The 22,987-nt window shown below is 41.5% G+C and overlaps 1 protein-coding gene across 1 annotated transcript in view; it reads right to left on the bottom strand.

The window, feature by feature from the left end:
- Positions 1-22,987, bottom strand: part of PAK3 (p21 (RAC1) activated kinase 3) — a 254,528-nt gene that overhangs the window by 206,723 nt on the left and 24,818 nt on the right. The window contains exon 2 of the mRNA XM_075999452.1: positions 8,504-8,599. The gene's annotated coding sequence lies outside the window, so the exon portion shown is untranslated. The remainder of the gene's footprint in view (positions 1-8,503; positions 8,600-22,987) is intronic.

Raw genomic sequence — 22,987 nt, 5'->3', positions numbered from 1 at the left:
AAACTCAATACTTGGCATGTATAAGTAAGTGGCACAGTCTACAGGCCCTGAAACCAGACTACCTAGATTCACAATCTGGCTCTGCCACTTACCAGCTGGGTAATGGTGAGCAAATCACTTAGCCTCTCTTTGCTTCACTTTTCTCATCTGTAAAATGGAGATACTATTAATATTAATCTCATAAGGTTTTTCTGAGGATTGATGGAGATAATCCAAGTCAGGAGCTTAGAGCAGTATCTGAAATAAAGTAATCATGCAATAGGCATTATTGCTATGCAAATTTATGTATTTTATAGAACTCTATCGAATAGATCATCTTGTTAGATATTCCAAGCAATCCCTTAGGGGAAGAGATTATTATTTTCATTGGCTAATAAGGAAATTGAGGCTTAGAGAAGTGACAGTGCAGTTGACCCTTGAACAACACAGGTTTGGACTGCAAAGGTCCAATTATATGTGGACCTTTTTCAGTAAATTACAGACTGTGCCTGCATCTCCCACCTCCCCTTCTAGCTCCTCCATCTCTTCTACCTCTACCACTCCTGAGAGAGCAAGACCAACCCCTCTTCTTTTTCCTCCTCCTCAGCCTACTCAATGTAAAGGCAACCAGGATGAAGATCTTTATTGTGATTCACTTCCACTTAATGAACAGTAAATATATTTTCTCCTTATGATTTTCTTAATAATATTTTCTCTTCTCTAGCTTTACTTTATCATAACAATACAGTATATAATACATATTATATACAAAATATGTGTTCACCAACTGTTTATATCATTGGTAAGGCTCAACAGTAGGCAATTAGTAGTTAAGTTTTTGATAAGTCAAAAGTTATATGCAGATTCAACTACAGGTGGCATTGGTGCCCCTAACCCCACACTGATTAAGAGTCAACTGTATTTATATAAGGTGTCCTGCCTAATGAGAAAAGAGCTAGAATAAGATATAGGTTATTGGTTTCCTAGTTCAGTGCTCTGTTTCTGTAGTGCCCTAAGCACGTAGTATATTTTCACCAATGCCAGTAGTCACAGAATGAGAATCTGGGCTTAGATTGGCCTCTGAATATCACATTCTCCTTGGTGCTAGATGGGACCTGGAACACTATAAACTTTCTAGGATCTTACAATACAAGTGAGAGGAAGAGAGTACTAAGACCAATAAGTATCCCTAGAACACTGGGTACACTGACAATCACAGGCAGCTTCCACCTTATATAAACAGTGCTCCCAAGATGGTTGTTTGGAACATGAAAGGCATGTTCCAAGGGAAGTATCACTGCAAACAGTAGTAAACACCCAACTCAGACTACCAAAGCTATCTAAATCAGCACTGCTACTGCTATGGAACCTAGTCCACAAGTTTTACTGGGGAGTGGCAGAGAGAGAGAGAGAGAGAGAGAGAGAGAGAGAGAGAGAGAGAGAGAGAGAGAAGGCTGGAGAGGTAGGCTTCTTTCAGGCCTTAATCATCCAGGAAGAAAGTTGGATTTTATTCTAAGTGTGATGAGAAGCCACTGAAGGCATTTAAATAGAGAAATGGTATTACATGATTTACATTTTTAAAAGAACAGATTGATGCTATAATAGGGAACCATATAGAGTGTGATTCTGTAGTGAGCCAGAACTAGGCTTGAATTTCAATTCTATCTCATTGCAGCTTGAATATCTTCTGATCAATGGAGACAATAATAGTATCCACCACACAGGGCTGTGGCAAGGAGTACAACAGATGATGTATATAAAGTGCTTAGCCCAGTGCCTGGCCCATAATAGGTGCTCAATATGTATTAGCTGCAATTATTAGAATTAGTAGCAGAAGTAGTATTTTAGTATTATAGTGACAACTTTGAGAAAATATACAATATGTGGCCCAGATCAGGTGTTAGGTCAATGCTGGTTGAAATAAAATTTTTGGACTCTTAAGAGCTGACAGACAGAATGATGAAGTCTCTGGATGCAAGAGAAGGTGATGGAAGTATGATTAGGGTTGCTGTCAGTTATGAGGGCTTCCCTATTCCTTCTTCCAAGCCCAGGATATGCTCTTCCTGCTGTCTGTGCCCTTGCACAGAGCTGTATCTGGGCAGAGAATGAGGTGACAGGGAAGGCATGGAAAAAGAAGCATTCTTTCCTCCCCTTGTGTCACTTCCCAGAGTCCCAAAGGGTTTATTCATTCAAAAGTTGCTGAGTACCTCCTACGTGCCAGCCTGGCTCTGGGCCATGCCATCTTTCCAGCAACATATGAGTCATAGGCACCATGAGGGAGCCCCAGTGGGCCAACCCATCACCTTAAACTGTGGGGATTATGCAATGCAGCAATTGAGATGAGGCAGGTGCCAAGGCTTCTGGTCACTGCATGGACATGGGTTTCTTCTTCTTGCACTTTGGTTCAGTTGCTTCTTGGATTGATTTACATGAGGTTATTAACTACCTTCCAACAAGCAAGAACAGGCTGGGATGCCAGTGAGGCATGTATCTCAACACACATCCTGTGCCACAGACAGACCATGCCCAGAGAATGGTGATGATGCAAAGGGGTTTCTCTTTTGGCACACTCCTGAGCTCTATGGTCTCGTCTGGCCACATCCAGTTCTTATAGTCCAACAGCATGTCTGCTCCCTGGAATGGGTGAATACAGAGACATAACACACCCTTTTAGCAAAGGGAGTTGTGCCATGCCAACCCATTCTCAGGCTTTCTGGGCCTGGGGCAAGTTTGATGTGCCAGGAGCGTGGCAGGAATGCTGGAATTAAAGCCAAGGTGCTACCCAATTCATCTGCCACTTTATCCTGCTATTATTTCTTGCTCAACTCTTTGACATCTACTTTCATTTCTTCATTCATTTGATCATTCACTCATTCAAAAACATTTATTGAGTGCCTACTATGTGCTGGGTACCTTGGAAAGTGCTGGGGATGCACAAGACAAAGTTCCTGACCTCATGGAGCTTACATTCTATTGTGGGGGTGAGGCTGGACCATTCTTATTAGAATCTTAGTTCTCCCATCCACGAAAGTTACTAAAACCTTCTCTAGACCCTAATTCCTCTTCCAGATACCCCTACTGCCCATCACTCTCCTCATTTTACTAAAATCTTGAAGCATTTGTTTATACTTGTTGTCTCCAAATTTTCCCCTTCCCTTCTCTCTTCAACTCACTCTAATAACTGCTCTGATTGAGATCACCAGTGACCTCCATGTTACAAAACCCAATACTAATTCTCAGTCCTCATCTTACTTGACCTATCTGCAAGTGCTTGATAGAAGTGACCATTCTTTCCTCCTTGAATCACCTTCTCTTGGCTTCAGGAACCACATTCTATTGATTTTCTTACTTCTTCTCTGCCTGCTCCTACTCAGTCTCCTTTGCTTACTGCCCTTCAATCCAACCTCTAGACTTTGGAGTGCTTTTGGGCTCAATCCTTGGACTTTTCTATCTGAATTTACTCTCTAGGTGATCATCCAGTCTTATGGCTTCCAAAGTTCTGTTTCCAGACCAGATCTCTCCTATGAACTCAGGGTTTCTATATCCAACTCTCTCCTTGACATCTCCAGTTGGATGTCCAATGGGCACCTGTCATGGTCTATTGGGCTGCTACAATAAAATATCACAAACTGTATGGTTTATAAATAATAGAAATTCATTTCTCACAGTTCCGGAGGCTGGAAAGTCCAAGATCAAGGTGCTGATGATATCTGAGGAGAATCTACCTTCTCATGGATGGCACCTTTTCGCTGTGTTCTAACACGGTGGAAGGTGTGAGGAGTCACTTTCTGGTTTCTTTTATAAGGACACTCATCCCATTCATGAGGGCTCCACCCTGATGACCTAATCATCTCCCAAAGGCCCCAACTCTTAGCTAATACCATCCCCTTGGGGAGAGTTAGGATTTCAACATATGAATTGAGAGGAGGGGCACAAACATTCAGATCACAGCAGCACTCCAAACTTATCAAGTTCAAAACTAAGCCCTTGATATTTCCCCCTTAAACCTACTCCTCTCACAGTTCTTCCCATTTCAGGTAAATAGCAACTCTATTATTCTATATGCTCAGGCCAAAAACTATGGTGTCATCCTTGACTGTGTACTTTGTCTCATGCCCAATATATAGTCTGTCAGCACATCCTATATATTCCATCTCTCAAAATACATACAGATTTTGATCATTTCTCATTGGTTCTCATATCACTGTCATTTATGCCACCTTTCTCTAAGCCACCATCATGTCTCATCTGGATTACGACAGTAGCCTCCTACTTGGTTCTGTTGCTTCCGCCCTTTCCCTCCTTCAGTTTATTCTTTGTATATCAGATATAGTGAGTCTATTAAAATCTAAGTCAGATGATGTTACTCTCTGCTCTATGATACCCTTTCTTACTCAGTAAAAAGCAAAGCATTTACGATAACCTTTAAAGCTCCAATTACCTGGTCCCCATTAATTCTCTGGATTTATCTCCTACCACTCTTCCCCTTGTCCTCAAATATCCAGCCACTCTGGCCCTCTTCTGTTCTTCAAACATACCTGGCATGATCCAGCCTCAGGACCTTTGCACAGACTACTCTCTGCCTTAAATGCACTACATCCAGATGAAAGCTGCACATCTAGATCTCTTACTTCCTTCTAATCTTTACTCAAGATTCACCTGTTTAGGTCACTTTTTCTAAAACTTTCCTCCACCCAAAAAAAACATCATATCTCCCTTTTCTGCTTTATTTTTTTCTTTAGCACTTATCATTATTTAATATATTATATTAATATATCTTAGTCTGCTTGGGCTGCCATAACAAAATACCACAGACTGGGTAGCTTAAACAATAGACATTTATTTCACACATTTCTGGAGGATGGAAGTCCAAGATCAAGGTACCAGAAAAGAAAGTTGCATTCTGCAGCCTCTTTTCTTGGCTAGTAGGCAGCTTCTATCTCACTGTGTGTACACATGATTTCTTCTTTGTGCAGGCACAAAGTGAAAGAGAGGGAGAACATGCACAAGCTCTCTGATGTCTCTTCTTACAAGGGCACTAATCCCATCAGACCAAGGCCCCACCCTCATGACATTATATAAGCCTAGTCATCTTTCAAAAGCCCCATCTCCAGATACTATCACATTGAGGGTTAGGGTTTCAACATATGAATATGGGAGAAACACAATCATCCAGTCTATAATACTATCTATGTTGTCTGCCTTTTCAACTAGAATTAAGGTTTCATAATCGTTGGGATTTGTGTTTATTGTGTTCACTATTTTTTTTTTTTTGAGACAGAGTCTCGCTTTGTTGCCCAGGCTAGAGTGAGTGCCGTGGCGTCAGCCTAGCTCACAGCAACCTCAAACTCCTGGGCTGGAGTGATCCTTCTGCCTCAGCCTCCCGGGTAGCTGGGACTACAGGCATGCGCCACCATGCCCGGCTAATTTTTTTTTTTTTATATATATCAGTTGGCCAATTAATTTCTTTCTATTTATAGTAGAGACGGGGTCTCGCTCTTGCTCAGGCTGGTTTTGAACTCCTGACCTTGAGCAATCTGCCCGCCTCGGCCTCCCAAGAGCTAGGATTACAGGCGTGAACCACAGCGCCCGGCCTGTGTTCACTATTTTAATCCCTGTGTTTTGAGTAGTGCCTGGCACATGGTAGTGGCTCAATAAATATTTACCAAATAAATGGATAAAATAAGCAAAATAATTGCAGCTTGTGATAAGCACTAAGGAGGGAATAAACACGCTAATAGTTGAGAACAGAAGCTGTCAACTTCAGCTATACATTAAAATCACTTTGGGAGCATTTAAAAATACAGATGGCTGTGATTCATCCCCTGAAATTCTGATTTACTTGGTCTAGAAGGAGCTTGACCATTGTTTTATTTTTTAATATTCTCTGGGTGATTCTCAATATGAAGTGAGGCTGAGAACCAATGAGTTTAAGAATAACAGGGGGATAGGGACCTACTTGATATAGGGTGTACAGAGAAAGCCTTTCATCCTTTTCTGAGTTGGCATCATTTAAATGAAAATCTTAAGGACAGAAAGAGGCACGGGGAACTTGGAGTAAGGGTGGGATTCAATTCTTGGCAGAGGGTCAGAACAAGAGTAAAGGCATTGAAGAAGGGATGAGCTTGGTGTGTTTTCAGAACAGAAGGCCAGTGTGGGTGGTACATAGTAGGCAAGAGGAAGAATGGAACAAAATGAGTTTGAAGAGATACACAGGGATCAGATTATTCAGGGCCTTCTAGACCATGGAAAAGAAATAAGAATTTATACTCTATGAGGCGGGAGCCATGGGACCGTTTTGAGGAGAGAAATGATGTGATCTGATTTTCTATTTCCTAAACACTGCTCTTGCTGCTGAATGGAGGCAGGAGTGAAAGCAAGAAACAACTTAGGAGGCTGTTGTGATAGTTTAAGGCAGACTTGATGGTGGCCTGGACTGGGCTGATGGCCTACTGCTGTTTCCTTCCCATCTAGACAGCAGAAGTCTTCTCAGGTAAACACACACAAGGCCACTGGTTTCTGGAAAAGCTTTCCAAAGTTAAGAATCTGTAGATTGATAATTCTATGATCAGTAGCCCAGTCGTTGGAATATGTATGCCATGACCTGCCTTAGAAAGGAGGCTCAGTTGATCAGTTAATGGGAGAGGTGCCTTCTAACCAGAACATGATCCAATCAGAAAGGGGCTGGGAAAAAGTGATCGCAGCATTCCTTCACCTAAATTTTAAAGAGCCCCACTACTTCCTGGCACTGGTTCTCTTATGCTTTCTAGGGGAGGGAGAGGGAGGGATAAGGGTAAGGGAGAGAACAAACACTGTGCTCTTAAAGGACCTTATAAATTAGAGGAGAAGATCAAGATGTGAACACAAATAGGAGTAACACAAGAAAGAATGAGGTAAGTATCCAAAGGGAGATAAAAATACAATCAATAACTGCCATCATTTATTTAGCACTCAGTTTATGCTGAGCACTGTGTGTGTGTGTGTTTTACATATATTCTTGTTTAATCTTTGCAACAAGTCTAGGGAATAAGTAATACGATTCCCGATGATGATGATGATGATGATGATGATGATGATAGCAGCTAACATTTATTAAGTGCTTAGCATCAGCCAGGCATTGGGCTAGGTGTTTTAAAATATCTCATTTAGGCATATCTTCATTCTATAGATGAGGGTATCTAGGCTCAGAAATGGCTTACCCAAGATCACAGAACTAGGCAGGTGCAGATCTGATAATCAAAAACAGGTTTGGCTCTCAAGCCCATGCTCTTAAAGTCTTTTGGGAGTTCAGAGCAGATGGCTCCTACCTTGTTCTGGGAGGTGCATATGTGCAGGGAAAAACACCTATGGAGGAATAAAGGTGTGAAGATAAGAAAAAAGGGGCCTATTCGGGGCCTAGCAAGTGGCCCTACTTGGTCAGAGCTGAAGGAATAAAACGAAAAATCATGGCTCAATGGCAAGGCAATTTTCCTTTCTCTTCTTGCCCCCAATCACCTTGCCTATGCCAACCAAGGGCTGCAGCCTCCCATCAAGCCTGTCTGTCACAGGGCTTGATCTTGGGGCGCCTTGGTCCTCTAAAGGCCCCTGGGAGCTCAAACAGCTTTAACTTTACTCCAGAGTAGGACAAGTATAGATTTTAGAACTCAAACCATGATGAGTAGTTAGTTGGAAGCCCCCTCATTAGTTCTTGTTTCTTAGGTGGAAGCAGCAGACCTTGGGCATTTAAGACATTGACAAAAAGATCCAAAAAGGACAAAAGGATGGGGAATCCAGAGAAAGCAACAACCAGCGCCCAGTACAACAGCTCATCAATCAGCCAAGACTGTTCATCATACAACATTGTTTGTAATAGCAAAAGTTTGCCAGTGATATAAATGCCCATCAGTACGAGATTGATGAGATAAATTATGAAATATCCACAGGAAAGAATGCTATATTGTTGTTTAAAAGGAAGAGGTAAACTTACTTGTTCTGACAAAAAGAGTGTTTCCAAAAGATTATAAGTGAAAAAAGCAGGTCACGTAACAGTCTCCATATCATGAGTTCACTTAAATCCTAGATCTGTGTTTGCATATGCATAAAACCATTAACCAAAGTTATCTGGTAGGGTGTTGGCACACAGAATTACACAAGAAATTTCACTTTCTACCTTGTATACTTATGTATGCTGTTAACCTTTACAACAAGCTAGTATTACTTTATGATTGGACAAAACTGAACTAGAATTTCCATTTTGTAAACATAAAAGCCCCATCTTAGATCATCCTCATCCATCCTGTCTTTTGTAATGACCACATATCTTGGCTTCAGCAGTGCCTTTGAAATTGCCTCATAACTTTCTCATGAATGAACTAAGATAGGGCAGTAACATATTAACCTGATTATAATAGTCAAATAGATTAGCAGTTGATTAAAAATTTTTACTGAAAGCATAGATGGCAACCGGCAGAAAGGTCCCCAGAGAAAGGCCACAGGGCTTTTCCATTTTTATTAATAACTTAGATGATACAAAAAATGTACTTACTGTGTCTGAAGATGACCCAAAGCTGGCAAGGATACCAAATATGTTGAAGAACAAAATTCAGATTCAAAATGAGCTCAGATGGACTGGAATACTGGGCTAAAATTAAAAAAAAAAAGTGAAATGTAAATAACATAAAGAAAAAAAATCTTCAATTAAAATTTAAAAGTCCATTTTGTGAGGCCAGCGTAAGGGAAGCATGGCTTGGCAGCAGCTCACATAAAACAAACAAACGAACAAAGAAACAAACCAAAAAAAAAAAAAAAAGATCTAGGAGTTTGAGTTGATCCACAAGTACAATTTGAGCCAACAGTCTAATGTAGCTGAATTATTTAGTTGTTAAAAGCAGAGCACAGTTTTGGGTTGTATTAATCAATGGACAGTTTCCCAGATCCTAGAATATAAGTGTCACATTGCAGCCTTCTTTGGTTCCTTCCTAGAGTCTCCTGTTCAATTCCAGACACCACATTTTTAAGAGCGTCACTGAGAATGCGGAACACCTCCAGAAGAGGGTCACAAGATTGACAAAGGAAACCATTCTAAAATAGGAGTGGCTGTTGAAGGGACCAGAGACACGGGACCTGAAAAAGAGAAACATTGGAGGAGATATAGACTATGTAAGTGCCTCCAATTCTCAAATGTTTTCCTATGGAAGGTATACACTTATTCTGGATTGCTGAGGTAACAGAACTAGGACTACTGCCACCCAGTGGTGACAAGGAGGCAGATTTTCAGTAAATCTATCAAAAGTCTTTCTGACCTTGAGAAGATCCTGCAAGAGGCTGAGCGGCGTGATAAGGCAGCGAGGTTTCAGGCGAAGCTGGATGAACAGACGCCCAATGGCAGAATAACACTAACTGGGTCCCTTTCAGCTCTAAGAGATTACATGTCTTTCTCCTATTCTCTGTGCCATCACTTCCTCTCTGTGTGCCCCTCTGGACTAATAAGCCCACCCTCTGCACTCCACAGAGTGGCAAGGATAGCGCTGCAGGAACTGCTGGGGCTGGTGCCTCTTGTTTATTATTGCCCAGGGCCTATGGGGGCAAAACCCACTGTGTATAGGAGGGCTGAATGGCTGATGTAAATCAGATCATGTCCCTTCCTCGACAAGTTCCTCTGTGGCTTTCCATCTCACTCTCCAGAAATGGCAGGCATCACCATGGCATACAAAGCCCTAGACAAGCTGGCCCCTGTGACCTCTCTTACCTTCTATCCCATTACTCTTCCCCTTGTTCACTGCACTGCTGTGACATGGCCTTCTTAATGGTTTCTTAAATGCCAAGCATGCTCCTGACTCAAGGACCTGGCTCTTATTGTTTGCACTGCTCTTCTCTGAGATACCTGCATGGCCTAGTCTTTCACCTCTTTCAGCACTGGACTCAAAAGATTATCTTCTTGGTGAGGCCTCCCCTGACCACCCTTTTTAAAATTGTAGGCCATGCAGGCTTCCCTCTCCACCCTCCCACACTCCTGACCATTTCAGAATTCCCTCCCACCCTATCTGAAGGTTTTTCTCCATAGTACTTAATATCACATAACGCAATATTTTATATTTTTATTTTGTTTACCTATCTCTGTCTATTGCGCTATAAATTCCTTAAATGCAAGGATCATGCCTGTCCTGCTTTTTTTCATATCTCAGCTTCTGGAATATTGGCTAGCACATAGTAGGTGCTCAGTAAATGTTTCATGAAATGCCCACTGCATCCCAAATCCATTCCATTTTCTGCAGTCTTGATTTTATCAAGAAAAGAAATTTCAGGTTTAAGAACTGGGTTCCCAAATGGTAGCAAGGTATTGTGTCTTAGTAATAAGATTTGGCATGCTTTTTTTTTTTTTTCTATTTTTCTCAATTTCTCCAGTTTTTTGTTATACAGTTGTATTACATTAATGAACTGGCCATAACTATAGTAACTAACATCTATTGAATGCTTACCATGTACTAGGCATGGTGATAAGAACTTAACTTGGATTAACTCATTTAATCCTCACCATAGCCCTTTTCAGTTGACACTACTATCATTCAAATCTTAAAGACCAGGAAACTGAGAGATGGGGAGGTGATATGAATGCCCAAGGTCACACAACTAAAGCCCATGTTATTACCCCCGACTTCAATGCAAGCTGAAAATTGGTGATAAGGATGATGGTGACAGGTAACATTTATTTAGTACTAATCATGTACTAAATCGAGTGTATAACAGAAATCATCTCATTTAAAGCTCAGAATAACCCTATGAAGCAGAAATAACTTTTATGACCATTTTATAGTACTACGCCCTCCTGTAATGTCATCAACAATACTATAGCCCCACTTGGCCTCTACCTTGGTTTCATGAGAAGCATGCTTTGACTCTCTCTTCTGCATTCCAACCCAGTGGAAAAGTCAGAGAAGCAATAAACTGCCAGCCACTCTGTGAACCCTCCACTCGTTATAGATTAGGCCTCCAGCATATGTTGTGATTTCAGCCCTTATTTGTGTTGTTGTCTCTGTCTAGAATGTCCTTCTTCTTCCTCCCTGCCTCTCCTTCCCACCCCCACCAGCCCCAGCCTGCCAATTTTTTTCCCAAAGCACAATTTAAATGCAACTCCCTCCAGGAACCCTCCCATGGCCACCCCTTTCCACCATGATCTCTTTCTCTCATCATCTCATCATACAGTCAGTACATCTCCTTCAGCCCTGGTCATCTCTAGCTTTGCAGTGCTGGCTCTCTTCCCACGCCAGTATGTCCCTTCTCAGATAGACCATAAGCTCATGGAGGCAGCTGGGCCTTGTGCTCCTCGGCATGCCCCGAATAAATGGCACATTCACATAGTAGGTGCTCAATCATTATTTTGCTGATTTAATAATGATACTATACCCTCATCGTTATAAAATGTTCTCTTTTCAAGGCACTCTCATATATATTATCTCACTTTTTGCCTCACAGCAGCCCTGAGAGATAAGAGAGACAGATCTTATTTTCCTCCTTTTTACAGTTAAGGAAATTGAGGGCCAAGAAGGTTAAATAAGTTGTCTCAGGTCACACCTCTGAGAATTGAGCCCAGCTCTCTGGACTTTGAGCCCTATATTCTTTGCACTAGACCACACTGATTCTACCGGAAGGCACCGCTGACCGGGAGCAATGCTAATAACATTCCTATAAAGATCTTGTCTTGATTCTATCACTGGAGCAAAAGCAATAAAGAGCACCAAGAGGCAATATCCTCAGTTGAGATTGGGAAGGCAGGTGAATTCATACACTCTGGTGAGAAGTGCCTGGGGCTTATCAGATGGATGGTGATGACTCTGTTATATTCTTTAGGAATGGACTTAGAACAGAATTTTATCCTCTGTGGAGGGCAGATTAGCTCGCCACTAGGCAGAAGGGAGGCAGCGTAGCAAGCAGCATGGTTAATGGGACAGAGCAACTAGGAGGCAAGAAACCTGAGTTGAAGATGCAGTTCTGCCACAAGCTAGCTGTGTGGCCACAGGGAAGGAACCTAACCTCTCTGAGGCTTGTACTTCCTCACTAGAAACCACCAATTTACAAGGCTTCTCTCAGCCCTAAGATTCCACAAATCTATGGCATAGATCACAAACAGGTGATCCGTGGACCCTCTCTGGGCCACAAGCATATTTTCTTTGGTGCAAATAGTGTTTAAATTTTTCTGAAACTGGTAACCAACATTGAAAATGTAGAAGATTTTACATAAATATTCAGATGCCTAAGTTCTCTGGAATAATCAAAGCTCTGGCAGCATTTAAAGATTGGAAGACTTCACATATAATTTGATTTCCAATCTTTCTAGAAAAAAAAGAATCTGAATGCATGTGATTATTTTCCTTATCGGTTTATTATATAAAATACCACATGTTAGGTTGTGTGATAAGTACCATAGGGAAAATATAAAGTCAGGTGGGAGATCAGGAGTCCTGAAGGGGTAAAGATGGTGGGACCCTGAAAGGCCTACAGTGTTACAGAAAGTAGACAGAGAAGGCCTCACTGGCAATGTGACCCACATTCCTACAGGACCACAATGAACTGGAATCCAGAAATGGCTTCTCCCTTTAGATGGAGCATGTGGGTGAAATGTTAGGGGTACTGGGTGGGCACCGTGGCTTACACCTGTAATCCTAGCACTTTGGGAGGCCAAGGTGGGTACATTGCTTGAGGCCAAGCATTCCAGACCAGTCTGGAAAACATAGTAAACCTCATCCCTACAAATATTTTTTAAAAAAATTAACCAGGGATGATGGTGCATCCCTATAGCCCCAGCTACTTGGGAGCCTGAGACAGAAGGATCACTTGAGTCCAGGAGTTCCAGGCTGCAATGAGCTATGATTGTGCCACTGTAGTCCATCTTGGGGGCAACAGAGTGAGACCCTGTCTCTACAAAAAAAGGAAAAAAAAGAAGAAAAAGAAAGGGTAGGGTAGGATATGCTAATATCCTCAGCATACCAAGTGAGGAGTAGAAAGACACTGATAAAGGTTGATGTGAATCAAAACAGAGTTTTAAGCTAATTATCTGATTTTACAAAGGCAACAAAAGAGTTTCAAATGGTTAAATAAATATCAAAGTCTGGGAGAAACAGAAGAGGGTAATATGTGTAACATTTGTTTGGACAGAGGCTTGGCATGCTTGTACAAAGCCCTCACTAACCAAGAGCAACTAAATACACCAATAAACCTAGATGCATTTTCTGTCTAATGGGGTCAATGCAATTAGCCTGATACCTGTAGCCACACCTCTAACTTGCCCTTACATCTCAGGCCAGGGCCATTACATGGTATTAGAACTCATTCTAATTAGAGAACAAACAACTCTGTTGATCCAAGCATAGCATGGGAGAGATGGAGAGAGAGAAGTGTAACCTACTCCATTCTCTTGCTAAACATTTCTTATCTTTTCTGGGACCTGCCAGATTATTTATCTGGATGCCAGTTTCTCCAAATGAGAAATGGATATTTCAAACATTTTTGACCATGACCTACAGACCTACAATAAGGTTAAGTATTTCTTCATGTCATGTATATGTGTATGTATACATACATATACACACATACACAAATGTTGTACATAAAGCTATATGTAAAAAACTATATATACAACTTTCTATATATGTTTAAAGCTATATGTATGTATGTATAAACAAATATTTCATGAAACAATACTTACACTTACTGTGTGTAATGTACACTGTTATTTCCTATTCCATTCCTTTTTTTTTTTTTTAATGCTTGTCACTATCCATGAAATTCATTTTCTGAGCAGTGGGTAACAGTTGGCAGCTTGGGAAACACTGCTCTAGACTAGTGGTTTCCAAATGTGGCCCCATATCACAATCCCCTTGGAGTCCTTGTTAAACACATATTCTTGTGCTCCATTCCAAACCCAGGGAATCAGATTTCCTCAGGGCAAGGCCCAGGAATCTGTATGGTTTAACAAGGACTATCTGTGCATTGACATTAAGGAATCACAGTTCTTCCTAGCACACAGAAGCAAATAACATCAAAAAGAATTGTTAGGCCGGGCGAGGTGGCTCACGTCTGTAATCCTAGCACTCTGGGAGGCCGAGGAGGACGGATTGCTCGAGGTCAGGAGTTCGAAACCAGCCTGAGCAAGAGCGAGACCCCGTCTCTACTATAAACAGAAAGAAATTAATTGGCCAACTAATATATAGAAAAAATCATCCGGGCGTGGTGGCGCATGCCTGTAGTCCCAGCTACTCGGGAGGCTGAGGCAGGAGGATCACTTGAGCCCAGGAGATTGAGGTTGCTGTGAGCTAGGCTGACGCCACGGCACTCACTCTAGCCTGGGTAACAAAGTGAGATTCTGTCTCAAAAAAAAAAAAGAATTGTTATCAAATGCACACACTTCACATTAGTGCTTTGACTTAAGAGCTTTTCATTCATAATCTCACTTAAATCCTCACAACAACCCCACTTTAGAGATGAAGAAACTGAGGCTCAAAGAGATTCGGCAATCTGCTGAAAGCATATTCAAGAAGGTTAAGGAAGTGGTAGCCCCTCATGTAATTCATGAGGGGTCTGTTTGAACCCAACTGGGGTGGGGAACCTGCAGCCTCAAGTGGCCCTCCAGATCCCTAAGTGTGGCCCCTGGACCAAATGCAAACTTCACAGAACAAATCCCTTTATTAAAAGGATTTCTTCTGTAAAATTTGGATGCAATCAAAAGGCCACACTCAAGGATCTAGAAGGCCACATGTGGCCCCAAGAACGCAGGTACCCCACCCCCATGAGCAGACATAAAACAATGACAATAATAATCCATTGCACTCATATGCAGTTTTACTGTTTCCAAAGCATATGTGTGTCTATTTTCTCTACATTTATACCTTTCAGTTATTCTGTGAAGCAAGTGGGGCGGATAACAAAACAGAGACCCGAAGAGAGGAAGCAACTTACCCAGGGTCTCAAAGCAAGTTCACAGACAAGTTGTGATACTCTGACTCCCTCCAGCAAAGTCTAATACTGCACTTGGGCTGGTTTTCTTCAGAGCTCCCAGCCCCACTCCATTACAAATCAAGCTCCTTTTGAGGCAGGAGAGGAAGAAATGGCTTGCTTTTTGCCTCCCCCACCAAAAGAGTTACCATTAAGTGCAGAAATGAACATGCTCTCCATACACATTGCCTGAGGGACAGGTTGCCTCGACCTCCACAGGGCTGTGTTGAGGACTGGCTGCATTTCTATTTTTGCCGTGCAATTTGTAAAAAGCTTTGCACTGTGCTTCAAAGAAAAATAATGGATTTCATGATGAAAGGAAAAGCTTCCATCCCTCCCACAGAGGTTAAATGCCACCAGCCACTAGCAAAGCTGCCTTTGGAAGTCTCTGCTAAGGAAAATGTTGAGAGCTCACCGAAAACCTAGGTGGTGGAGTGGACCAATCTTTGCAATGACAGAAAGAGGCTGGAGGGATGAATGGCCCCCATTTAGCCTCCTTGGCTGAGGCCCTTCCTCTATTGAGACCATCCCCTCTGTTTCTGCCACATAGAAGAGTGTTGTTTGCAATGTGTGTATGTTTTATCTGACAAATGACCAGTTATTTATCAAACACTGTATTGATTCTAACATTTCTCTGTACCCCTATCCCTTCACAATGCAGATCTTTCCATCTCTCCCCTTAACAGCTCCTAAGGCAAACCTCCCACTCATACAACACACACACACACACACACACACACACACACACACACACACATATGCACATGCTCGGTGAAAATGAAATCAAAACTCCTTTCTCTTGGCCTCAGTCTCCATATCTATAAAGTATGGAATGGATTAAATGAAATGATCTTTTAGGTCCCTACTCTGGTTCTAGGGTTTTGATAAAATATGTAGGGAAAGCTCCAAGTATAGCCACAAATTTGTGTTTCCAGATCTGAGGATAAAAGGGTAAACTGACTTCAAGTTGTACTTTCAATTGTCATCTTTTATTAAAGGGAATCAAAAAGTGCAATAAAGAAAATAATTCTATTATGCCTAGGAGCATGCAAACATCTTAATGATGAAGATTACACTGGCTTTTCCCTCTCTTGTTTTATTTTTCATTTTCTATATGTGCAGTCAGAGCTACAAAGCCTGCCTATTCATTTGCCTCTTCCCTGTGTGTCAATTTCTCTTCCCAGGTGAAGGTAGCAGGTGCAATGCAGCCCTGTAATAGCTGAGGTTTCAGCCCCATAGAGCTTCAAGCTAATGCCATTCTCACCTCAGTGGAAATGCTCCATTTGATGTCAGAAAAATTCGAAGAGGTGTTAAATTTACTTTGTGGCTGCAATTCCTTTTTTACTTTGGCAAGGCTGGCTTAGGATTTGATGGCTTTATAGATTTCAATATCAAGAAAGTACAAAATATCTCAGCTTTTTAATTTATATTGTCAATCATCGAAGTGGCTCCTTCCCTGTGGGGACGCTAACTAGATCTGCACTCACTGCTGCTTGCCAACATAGCACGCTCCTACCTGCTCCTCAGGGCTGGGTTCAAGACAATGAGATTGCACAGAAGTTGTGGGGCGGGGGGGGGGGGGCACTCCCAGGGTGTTTCGGAAAAGAAATCAGAGGAAACGAGAATCTTCTCACTGTTCCGCAATACAGCACAGGTTTAAGTCAAACTGTGTCTGAATCCAAGTCACAGAATCTCCTGGGTCTCAGTTTGCTCATAATCAAATGGGGATAATACTGTACTAGGAGACACCTCATAAGGTTACTGTGGAGAGTAAATGAGTAAAGAGCCTAGAGGCAAAGCCCAGCACATGCTAGTATCGCAGTAACTGCTGGTTATGCTGATCATTATTTCCTCCTGACCAAACCAGACTTTCAGCTTTTGGATGTGTAACAGCTTGCATTTTCTGGCCATCTCATCACCAAAGGATATGAAAGCACATTAGGGATGGGGCTGAGTGACGTTGACATTCATCTTAGTGCCACTGGAGCGAGGGGACCAAAATTGACCATTATCTTGTTCATTTATTTAGTCACTCAGCAAATATTTATTGACCACCTATTACATGCCAGGCACTGCGCTAGGTGATGAAGACATAATGGTGCACAAGACAAAGTCCCTGCTTAATAGAGTTAACACTCTAGAAGCAGGGAGGTGGATGGAGTGGGGAAACAGATAGACAAGAAATTCAATGAATGAGAGAAGAATGAGCTTGGCAAGCCCAAGGGACAGAAAGCCAGTGTGGCTGGAGTTGAGGGCAGGCACGAGAGAGAGTGATATGGAATGGGACTGCAAAGGAAAGAAGGGGCCAGATCACTCATGCCTTGTAGGCCAGGTAAGGAGTTTTGTCTTTATCCTACGGACAGTGGGATATATATGAAGGTTCTAAGTAAAGGATCAACATACTCAAGTGTTTGTTAAAGTTCTTGCTGACTGTTGTATGGAGCTGAGATTGTTGAGGACAATCCTCTACTATCTAATACAGTGTCTTTGTGTGAATTACAAAAGAGACATCCCTCCCTCACTTTAAATACAACAAAAAATTAAGCTAGTCTTTTATTGTACAACTTAAACAAATTTAAGTCCTGCCCAAGGCAGTTTTCCAGAGTTGTGGTGGGCAGGAGCCTTGGCTGTGAGCACCCACATTCTTCTTACATATGCATTTCTTGTCATTGGAATGCATGTACCATCAACAGCACTTTGCACCCCACTTTTCCATCCCCTCCCCTCCCCAATGAGGCAACTGGGGGCGGGAGGGATGGGAGTTCAGCCTGTGAGAGCAATGGGCAGCGGGAGAAAGAAGTGAGTGAACTCAAGGGACACCAACGGCTTGAGCAGAACAGAGTCCATTTGTGTGTGCCTCTGAGTGTGTTCATTTATGCATGGATGTGCGTTTGTGTATGTGTACATGTGCTTTCCTGAGCCTGTGCAAGGCCATGTGCACTGATACAGTTTTATGTAGGAGCAGGCTCTCTTCCGCTGCTCTCAGACTTGGAGCCAAGAAGCCCAGAATGTCTGCACCCATCTGCACAATCTTATGTAAGTTAGTATGTGTCTGCGATATATATGGCACACCTATAGCTATGGCGCCCTTGTGTAGTATACAACCTGAACATCCATCCATGGCACCACTGACAGCAGAAGTGGAAGCAAATAAACCACTTAGGATGCTGTTGCAGTTGTCTTGGAAATAGATGATGGTGGTTCACACTAGGTAATAGCTGAGGAGGTGCTGAAGAAGTGCTCAAATTCAGGATATATTTTGAGGGTAGGTGAACAGGATTTGCCTACGGGTGGGGTATGATGTATAAGAGAACAGGAGGAATTCAGGATAGCTATTAGAAGTTTGAAATAAGCAGCCAGGTGAGTGGTATTGCCATTTACTGAATGGAGTTAACTGGAAGAGGAATGTATTTGCAGGAGAAAAAAAAAATCACAATTCCTGCTTTGGGCAGTTTGCATTGACTCCAGCTGCCCACCTAGGGTGGCAGATCTATTCGTCTCTTTATCTTAAGTTTCTCCCCACTGAGGATCTCAATGCACTTCATTCGAGGGGCCTCTGGAAAATTGATAATCCCTGATACTCATCTTCGCCTCAGCAGGTTTCTTTCTGTACCTCCTTTTTCCTGAGAGAAAATAATGATTTCAGTTTGTTCCTACCAGATTCTCAAGATTTCTCTCTCTCTCTCTCTCTCTCTCTCTCTCTCTCTCTCTCTCTCTCTCTCTCTCTCTCTCTCTCTCTCTCTCTCACACACACACACACACACACACACTTACCAAAGGTCCTTTTCTGAGATTGTTTTTGGTTAAAACCCTCAAATCTTCCTCTTTGGGGACACCTTCATTCAAGCACAGGGATCCTCCATCTGCCACAGCCAAGCAGCTCTGAACTTCACCACTTCACCCAAACCCTCTCCTTGGTAGAGGAAGAAAGTACTTGGAGCATGGAACAGAGCCAATGAGCTGAGAAAATGAGCCAAGTGCTGAGAAATTAAAGAAAGTACCGCTGACTAGGGAGAAAAAAAAGAATTAATCAGAAAATCTTAAGGTCACTGTGATCTTTTTGATTGCATTATCATCTAGGAGCAGAAGACTACAGACTGATTAGTGCTTCTGTGGGAGGAAACAAATGTAAGCTACAAGTGCAGTGCCCAGAGCTACGCCTTCTGGAGAGGGATTTGGTGCCAGCAGGTGAAGCCAGATCTCCTCCCTCCTGGGCCAGGCACATTCCCTTCTAAGCCACTGCCTCCCTAGACATGCATCATGGGCCTAGGCACCACGCATCTTTCCTAAATGCAAAGACATTGGAGAAATGAATCACTCCTTGTGATCTAGGTGAGTTTTGGGGGCCTGCCCTTGCTCCAACAGCCCCAGCTCCAACTCTAACTTCCTAGAGCCCCTTGTGCTTTCCTCTTCACCTACCCATATTGCCAGAAGAGGTTGTGGACCTGCCCTCCATAAGCAAAAGATGCCATGCTGTGGTAGCCTTGCCTCATTCCAGCCAGCAAAAAGGTAACCTAAACTGAGAGGGGCCTTTTTGGAGAAGGCTGCCTAAGCAGACAAGCACATGAAAGGAAATAGCAATCGTAGCTCCAATTTCTTCAGCTTTTCCCATGTGCCAGACAATGGGCTAAGTGCTTTATATTTATCTCATCCATTCTGCACAAGGCAGGTATGATTAGTGTCATCATTGTGCAGCTGACAAAACTGAGGCTCGGTGGGGTTTAGGCAGTTGTTCAGGGTCACAAAGCCGTATGTGAACAAAGCCATGATTTAAACCTAGATCTGTGTGACTTTGGTGCAAAGACTCACAACTGACTAGGTGTGCAATGGGGGACCCAGAAACATCTTATTTTCAGCTTCTTTCTTCCCATTGCAACAGGTGCTCTAAACATCTCCAAAACCATTGTGATGCCTCCCAAACCTCTGGCTCCAGCCCTGACCTCTCTATTGACCTGCAATCCTTAACCAATTCCTTTCCACTGAATGTTCCCTTCCACTCATGTCCCCTGTTTACTTGAGCTCAACAGGCCTAAAACTTGTTTTTTTTCTCCCAACTAGCTTGCGCTCTCTCTCTCTCTCTCTCTCTCTCTCTCTCTCTCTCTCTCTCTCTCTCTCTCAATTGTCCTCTTTCTGCCAGCATTGTCCCAATTTCCAAGCTCCCCAATTCAAAACCATTCCTACCTCTTCTGTCTCTGACCACATTAGTCAGGAAAATTACCAAATTGTAGTAATTTTCTCTCCATAATGTCTCTTGAATATACCCTTTTTGTTCCATTTCAAATCCTTCTTACATACCTTTTGCTCATTTTGGAAAAAAAGAAAACAACACAAATTTATTATTTCATAGTTTCTGTAGTTCAGAAGTCCAGGCACAGTGTGCTAGAATCTTCTGCTTAGGGTCTCACCAGGCTGAAATCAAGGTATCAACAAGGCCTGTGATTCTTATCTGAAGCTCTATTAGTATAAAGCACAAAAGCATAATACAAAGAATTTCTATATACTCTTCACTTGGATTCCCCATTGTTAATCTTTTGTGATATTTCTTCCATCCTTTTTGTTTCTTTCTGTATATATTTATATGTACACATTATTATTTCCTGAACCATTTGAGAGCAAGATGGAGATCATGCCCCTTTATTCCTAAATACTTCAGTATAATATTTCTAAAAAATAAGTGCATTCCCTTACATAGCCACAGGACAATTGTCAAAATCAGAAAATTAATATTCACATAACATTATTATCTAATCTAAAGACTGCCTTTAAATTTCACCAATTATCCCAATAACGTCCTTGAGAACAAAAGAACAAAACGTATCTGATATAAAATCCAAACAGAGAATAATCTTTGAGTTCAGTTTCCATATTTCCTTAGTCTCCTTTAATTAGAAACAGTTCCTCAGTTTTTCTTGTCTTTCATGACCTTGACATTTTTGAAGAATACACTGGCATCTGATTGCTGCTACACTTTGCCTCATGGTGGACAGAAAAGCAGAATATTCCCTGACTTCCCAACTATAGCATTATAGAATTTGGAAGGGACCTTAAAATGAACTACTCCTCTGGGTTCCAAATTATTGTCTGCACCCCTCAAAATTTTGGCCATACCATTTACCCAACATTTTTCTTTAAATTAGCTTTAAACTAATTACTGTGGCAGGCAGAATTCTAAATACAACCCCCAATGACCCTTTCTCTTATATAATCTCCTCCTTCTTAGTGTGGGTGGAACCTATCAACATGATTAGAAATTACTCCAATGATTATGTCACATTATATGGCAAAATGAAGACTATCTGAATGAGCCTAATTTCATCTCATGAGCCCTTTAATAGCAGAGAGTTTACTCTGGCTAATAAGCAGAAGTTGGAGAAATTTGAGGCATGAGAAGGATTTGACATGCCAGGTTGCCAAGTCAATGGCTTTGGGATATAGAGAGCCATGTAAGAAGGAATGCAGGTGGCCTCTAGGAGCATAGAGCAACTGCTAGCAAACAACTAGCAAGGAAATGGAACTTCAGGTCTACAACCCCAAGGAACTGAATTCTGCATATACTTGATTGACCTTGGAAGTAGATTTATCCACAAAACCTCTAGATAAGAGCTCAGCTCTGCTGACACCTTGAACAGAAAACCCTGTCAAGTCTGCCAAGACTTCTAACCTAGAGAACAGAATGAAAATGAAAATACAACATACCAAAATTTGAGGGAGACAGCTAAAGCAGTGCTGAGAAGGAAATTTGCAGCACTAAAATGCATACATTAGAAAAGAAGAAAAGTCTTGAATCAAGCTCCCAACTCAAGAAACTAGAAAAAGAATAACAACAATAACAACAAAACCCTCAAAGCAAGCAGAAGGAAGAAAATAATAAATATATGAGCAGAAATCAGTGAAGTTGAAAACAGAAATGCAATAGAGAAAATTCAATGAAATAGGAGCTAGTTCCTTGAAAAGATTAAAAACATTGATCAAATTGACCTAGCAAGACTGACAAAGAAAAAGAGAGAAGACACAAATTACTGACATCTGAATGAAAATATCACTGAAGGCCCTATAGACATCATAAGGATAATAAGGGAGTGGCACAAACAATTATACACACATTAATTTGACAATGTAGAATGGGCCATTCCTTGAAATACACAAACTACCACAAATCTCCCAATGTGAAATAGATAATTTTATTAGACGTGTAATTGTTAAGGAAACTGAATCTGTAATTTGAAAGACCCTCCAAAAGATCTCCAAGACCAGTTTTTACTGGAGATTTCCATCCGATATTCAAAGAAAATTAACACCAATTCTCCACAATGCCTTCCAGAAAATGGAAGGGGAGAGGCAGAATGGAAACTAGTGGTTGTTTAGGGCTAGGGGAAATGGTGCATCGGGTGGTGACAGCTAGGGGCTGTGTGGTTTCTTTTGAATGTAATGAATAAAATTGATTATGGTGATGGATGCAAAATTCTGTGAATATACTAAAAGCCATTGGATTTTTTACTTTAAATAGGCAAATTGTACGGCATATGGATTGTATATCAATAAAGCTGATTTTTAAAAAAGTAAAACTACAGCTAACATCGTAATGGTGAAAGACTGAGTGCTTTTCTCTTAAGATTGGGACTGAGGCAAGGATTTCTACTTTCATCACTGCTATTCAATGTAGTACTACACAGTGCAGTAAGACAAGAAAGGAAATAAACTCTTACAGATCAGAAAGGAAGAAATAAAATTGGCTCTATTTGCAGATGGCGTGATCATCTATATAGAAAATATCAAGAAATCTACAAAAATGAGCCTTGCTATAACAATGGAGTTTAAGTTTGTAGGACACAATATCATCATACAAAAATCAATTGTAGTAATATAGAAATACACTATATACTAGTAATGAACATGTGAAAACCAAAATTAAAAATATAATGCCACTTATAATCACTCAAAAGATGAAGTGCTTAGGTATAAACCTAACAAAACCTCTACAGGGCTTGTATGCTGAAAACTAAAAAAGCAATGACGAAAAAAATCAAAGATATAAATAAAT

The sequence above is a fragment of the Microcebus murinus genome, chromosome X, assembly GCF_040939455.1.
Source record: "Microcebus murinus isolate Inina chromosome X, M.murinus_Inina_mat1.0, whole genome shotgun sequence".
Lineage (NCBI taxonomy): Eukaryota > Metazoa > Chordata > Mammalia > Primates > Cheirogaleidae > Microcebus > Microcebus murinus.
This window is presented reverse-complemented; position numbering and strand designations above follow the sequence as displayed.